Genomic DNA, 6,410 nt, shown 5'->3' on the forward strand with positions numbered 1-6,410 from the left:
AACTACCTCACGCAGTGTATGAATTCTGTTTTTCCAGCATTCAAGCTCCTGTGGAATAAGAGAACACTGAAAGAATTTTCAGTAAGAATTCTAGTTCCTTGAAAAGATGGGCAAAAATGTTGTGTTTGTCAGTAACCTCAGTCCTGGAAGTAATGAATTCTTAAAAATTTTTCAGGTGAAAAACTTTATACTACATCCATTTCAGATGGTAAAGGTATGAAAAGACTGAAACCAGGGGTTACAAAATAGGAAATAGTGAGCAATCTTAATAATAGGTGGTGATATCAGTCTTGCCTATAAGCAATCCGTGTTGTCAGGAAACTAATAGATACACTGCCATATATAACAGCATTCCTGTGAGTCAGGAGTAAGTGATTCACCAGATTTCCATTATTGATGTGTCTGCAGCTTTGTTTAAATATTATGCCTGCATTTGGAATCCTTTCACCACTGATGCTCTATGATAGCCATCTTGAGTTGTACAAAGTACTGAAATCCTGTGAGTATATTTCTAGTATAGCCGTTGCCACAGCTTTTGGAACAGATGTAATTAAAATCTTTTAAAACTTTAGGGCAGAAAGAGATATCTGTGACAGATCTGAGAGAAGTGACTTCAAAAATGGTTATTAAAAATAGGTTGCTTTGAATTTTACAATTAAAAGAAATGTTTTGAAACGTAGGGAGAGTTTCTAGCAGTTGCTGGCAGAGGGGGCTGTGTGTCCGTGGTTAGCAGAGCATCTTTCAGCCAGGGAAACCCAGCAAGGGAACTTTAAGTGACTCCCAGCAGTGAGGAAATGAGAAACGTATGACCTAGAAGTGTTTGAGTGGTTTTGGTGGGAATCATGGATGCCTTTTGCTAGGGCATAAGGTGAAAGAAATGCATCAGCTTTTGCATTGCTGCTTACTAATACTACGTACATAATATTTATTAAAATAGAGATACAACAGGACAGCATTGCAAACTGTGACTGCAATAGTGTAAGACTTAACTCATTGCAAGAAGACAAACAGGAGGTACTTGTGGGAAGTTTTCCTCTTCGATGCGAACCTGGTTTTAAGGCAGTTATGTAGAGATATTGGTAGACTAATTTGGTTTCTTGTAGGCATGTTTTTGAAGAATGCTGATAAGGGCAGCTTGAAAGGAAAGTTCATGTTCTCAATTTTCTGCTTTAAGATTCCCAGAGGAATGAAGTATACATCAGGGACATTAAAATGAGATAGTCATTAAACAATGAGAAATTTGTCTGAATTGATGATATAAAGGAATCATGCTGCAGAAAGGGAAAACGTTAATTTGATGTGCGCTTCTTTGTTACTTTACAAATGAAGAGAAAAAATAAGCAACAGCTTTTGAACAAAAGAAATAAATACACAATAAGATGTCTAGGTAATGGGGAAATAGGGGTGAAATTTGCCATATGCATAACCAATTTAGTAAAATAAAAATTTGCATATTGTGAACGTTAAGCTGCTAAGAATTCTAACTTGAGTACAGTACTTGTTTCCACTTAGTTATCCCTTGATGGACTCCTCTGAAAGTAGTCCAGTCTGAATTTAAGGCTGGAAGAAATACCAACACCTCTGACTGCAGTCCATTCTGTTGTAGTCAGAGAGGCTTTAACTGCTCTCCCGAAGCCCCGGGTGTTATTTGATCCTGCTGAGAGCATCCTGGTGTTGCTGTAGCACTGTAGTGCTCAGCGTGAGGTAGTTGCCCAAATATTTTCCTTGCAGATGTTTCTTCCCCTGCTGCTGATGCACGATTTACCTTAGGCTCAAATATGCCTAGGTACGTGTGCAGGGTACTGCACTCACAACCCTGGCCATGTAATGAAGCTGTTCCTGGCTAGCAGCGGCAGTGATGCGGATTGAAAATGAATGCTATTAAATTTATACAGGGCTCACATATTTCAGAAGTGAGATGCAAGGTCTGTATGTTCAAATAAACAGGCTTGACTGCATTTCTTCTGTGCGGGTTGTAGACTCCCTCTTTCTCACCCCACATGTCTACGTTAACTAAAGGCTACAGGGAAACCCACATAATTAAAAGGCACTGAGGTCATGAGCTGGTTATGAGGCAATTTAGGTTTCTTCTGCAGGCCTGCTGGGTCGATGGAGATGCAAGTCTGCTCTCGACAGGAACAATGATCTCCTATTGTAAAATATGAAGGAGAAAAACGTGATTTAGGAAAGTCTAGTGCCTCACTGAGACTTAATTGGATTTTCAGAGATGTGTGTAGCATTCTGTTTCGCTTCAGAATGCATAGAGTTTGTCATTACTGAAGTACTGCATCTGAGATAGATCACAGTTCAAGTAGCACCCCAGTATCCGGGCAAATGTTTACTCAAGTGAGAAACTGCCCTGTGGAAAGTATTGCTTGAAAAGCTGTGCTTTTCTTTGATGTATGGCTAGAGAAAAAGATAATTTCCTGACATTATTTAGCTTCACGTTTCTGTGGTTCTCAGAAATCCCAGTTGGGTTTTATGTGTGGCGAGATGGTCAGCTGGTCGTAGGGTGTGCATGTGTGTGGGATAGCAGATATCACTTACTGACCTGAGCTAGGAGCCATGCCTTCTCATACCATCCATGTGCTTCATCGCCTTAATTAATTCAGCTTTGGTTACCCACCTGCCTAACCTGTAATGAGCCAAATACTAAGAATAACCACAACTGTGTTTCTGTGCATGTACTATATATGCAATTATGTAAATTGAGTATTTTATTTATATAATGTATAAAACAAAAGCAAACCCCCCCCAAACCACCAAGAAATCACTGTCCTTATTTCTCCTTAGTTTTGGAATTGTAAATCACTGTGAACATTTGTTTTGTTACGAAACCAGGCTCAGAAGTTAGCAATACAGAGGGGCATTTTCTAACTTTTGTTCTGCCCAGCACCCCTCTTTTGTTGCTGAACTGCAACAAATGGCCTTTGTATAACTGAGGACATGGCACAAAGGCGTCTTAATGTTCCCATTATTTGGGAGATGCAGTGTATGCTGCTAATAGGATAGTTTTCTGACTCTTAAACCTACCTTATTTCAGCAATATATTTATTTTCTTATGCTAACTGATATTCCAGCATGATTAGACAAAATCCTTTGCACATCTGTAGGAAAGATCACAATGCAGTTTTGTTTTCTGTGAATGTTATGAATCCATCAGAAAACGGAGAGGGCATTTGCTAGTTGCAGGCAACTTCAATATTATTTTTTCAAAAGCACATATTTTGCACCTTCAGATATTCTTTTGTACTGTGATGGCGAATGTAAATTTTTTTAACTTATTTTATTATATAGTACTAAATAGTAATTCTAAATCTAAGTGGAATTAGGCAGCAATCCAGGGTTGGGTGGTGAGTTGAGGAGCTGCTTTGGCCGTGCTGTACCAAGTTGCAGCATTTCCAAGTGGATCTGAATCTTACAGGTAGTTTTCAGCCTCAGGGGAAAAACTTTCTGTTGTTATTATTGTTGTATAAGATGAATCTCCATTGTGAAATGAAGGAATTAAATACAGGAGAGGCTTCAGCACCTCCTTTTAAAAGCAAACAAAAACAACAAGAAAACCCGAAATTGTTTATTCTTTTTTCCTGCATAACATCTTAGTCTCGCTGAAAGGCTCAATGTTTCATGTGCTCTTCAGTTGAGAAACTCCTGCTGTATGCTGAGCTGGGCTGTGATGTCTTTGTGAAGGATGATGCAGCTGTTTGGCATAGGAAGCCCTGGTAGTAGCTGCTGAAACAGCTGCTTGTGGTGCTGTGCTCTAGGCTTTTGTTGCTTTTCTGCCCCAGCCTTCATCCAGAATATAACCTGGGTCCTCAGTTAGAGATCAGAATGTTAACTTACATAGAACTTTCTTTATACATTTCAACAGTTTATTTCATTTTCGAAGACATTTTGAAGAGTATCAGGCAACAGAATCTTATTTATTGATCTACTTTTAAAAGACTATTCAGACTTCAGGGCTGAAGAAAGTCTGGCCCTCCCCAAATCAAAACAAGTATCTGAAGGGAAGGAAATGCAGTTTATATAGAAGGAACAGCTGCTAATTTTTTTAGTCATCCCGTAATGAAATGTGATCAGGGCTTTAGTATTGTTACTGTTGATCTCCTTTCAATTTAAACTTCTTCAGTTTGACATTTATGTTCCTACACTTCTATTATTTTTTAACTCCGCTTTAACTAACACTGAGTGCAAAAGAGCAACACAAAGCTGATTTTTAGAGCGATTTCATGTGGATTCAATCTCAATTTTAGCATAGCAAGCGAGTCTCAGCCTAATGACACATCATGCAACGTGTGCCATGATTAATTTTCTTTCAGTGTTTCTGTGTAAGATGCATTTATCAATTTGTACCTCAACTGTGTATTATTAACGTTTTCATGTGGGCCAAATGTCATCCGCCTGTGTCAAGTTTTGAATCATGGACCTTGATCCACATTTCCATTTAACGCAGCTTGATAAAGAAAAAAAGCTGCAAGACAATACGAGTAGCTGATAATACCTGAAATAGTGTTATGTGGAGGGGGTGGTGTACTGACTCTCCTCAATTCTAATGTTTCTTCCTTTATCTCTGTATAGAGTTAGAGTCCATCGATCTGTTTCCCTTTTAATTAACATCTGAATTCTTCTACAGGTGCAGGATTTGTTTTGATGTACTCCCTTGATCTTGACCCATATCTGAATAATTGAGGATTGGGTAGACTCTTTTATAAATGAGCTAATCATTATACATTAAACCCTATTAGAGTCAATTTGTTTAATTCCCAGTAGAGCTAGTAAAGTCCTTATCTGTGTCAAAACCCTCAGAACAAAAGGACTGGCTGAGGCAAGGAAGATGAGCTTTTTCCCTCTTCCCTCTGACAGCACTTCTCAAAAATCTACTATGCAAAGGGGAGCTGTGTGGAGTTAGCTCTCGGAGCGTATGCTAGACATAGCAACTAGCTAAGCATCAATAATTTGCAGATCTGTGTGGTTCATTCTTTGCTTGTCTTTCCCTTTAAAGGATGGATAGTAAATATTGGTGCAATGTTGCTAATGGTGAAATGACGTAAAAATCATTAGTATCAATGTTTACAATTCTGTGAGCAGTAATCCAGCACACTGCGATGTGTTAAATCCACAATATCACTGGAACAGCCAGTGTCCCACCTGTAACTTGGTTTTCAGGTGTTGGACTTGCCAATTGCTGGTCAGGTCTCAGAGTGATGAGTCCTATCTGTACTCAACTCCCTGCGTGCAGAGCACAGAATCAGCCCACACAACAGAGAAGTTGGACTCACAGAATCATAGAATGGCCTGGGTTGAAAAGGACCACAACGCTCATCTGGTTTCAAGCCCCTGCTATGTGCAGGGTCGCCAACCAGCAGTCCAGGCTGCCCAGAGCCACATCCAGCCTGGCCTTGAATGCCTCCAGGGATGGGGCATCCACAACCTCCTTGGGCAACCTGTTCCAGTGCCTCGCCACCCTCTGGGTGAAAAACTTCCTCCTAATATCTCACCTAAACCTCCTCTGTCTCAGTTTAAAACCATTCTCCCTTGTCCTATCACTATCCACCCTCATAGACAGCCATTCCTCCTCTTGTTTTTTATGCTTCCTTCAAGTACTGGAAGGCCACAATGAGGTCTCCCCAGAGCCTTCTCTTCTTCAAGCTAAACAAGCCCAGTTCACTCCACCCTTCTTGGAAACGACAGCCTAAAGCAACAGTGAGTAATTAAATGAAAACAAGGATGTGCATACCTGTCAGCTTGAACTAACCAGTGGGGAGATGAAGAATTATGATAACTTCGTCATATGAAAATTTAGAGTATGGAGTTAACTTTCTGGATTTAGCAAAAACCTGGTGGTTTACAGGAGATATAAATTTTCACTGGATTTGCTAGATGAGTTGCAGATTAGGTAAGCAGGTGTTGTGATTCATTCTTCTCTCATGTTATTGTGCTCTCATCTCAGTGCTCTTGACCAAGTTAAAGATGCAGACCAATGAAAGACATGTTATTTTCAGTATAGTCTAAAGGGAAGAGATATGAATTACTATGGGATTTATGGAAGGAGAGGAACAAAATCATCACCTGTTCTAGCACTGTATGTTGCTATGGCCTGCTTGCATCCACTGAAGGTTCTACAGACCAGGGATAAATTAATTAACTAGAGGGACTTCTGGAGAATGGATGCAGTAGGAAGGTCTGGCAAGACAGATGCAGTTTGCTAAGCTTTAGCTCTTAATCGTCCCAAAAAGTAAACCATTAGACAGATCTCTTTCAAAAAATTCCCTCTTTGAGTCCCAGTAATTTTCAGGGCAGTTTTAAAAAACACATTGCCTTTAGGATACTTAGGAAAACATAAGATTTGGACTACTGACAGTTGAAATGTATGATTTTGCTAGTTCCCCTTCCCTTCAGTAGCTGGGAGG

The sequence above is a fragment of the Tetrao urogallus genome (assembly GCF_951394365.1).
Source record: "Tetrao urogallus genome assembly, chromosome: 5".
Taxonomy (NCBI): domain Eukaryota; kingdom Metazoa; phylum Chordata; class Aves; order Galliformes; family Phasianidae; genus Tetrao; species Tetrao urogallus.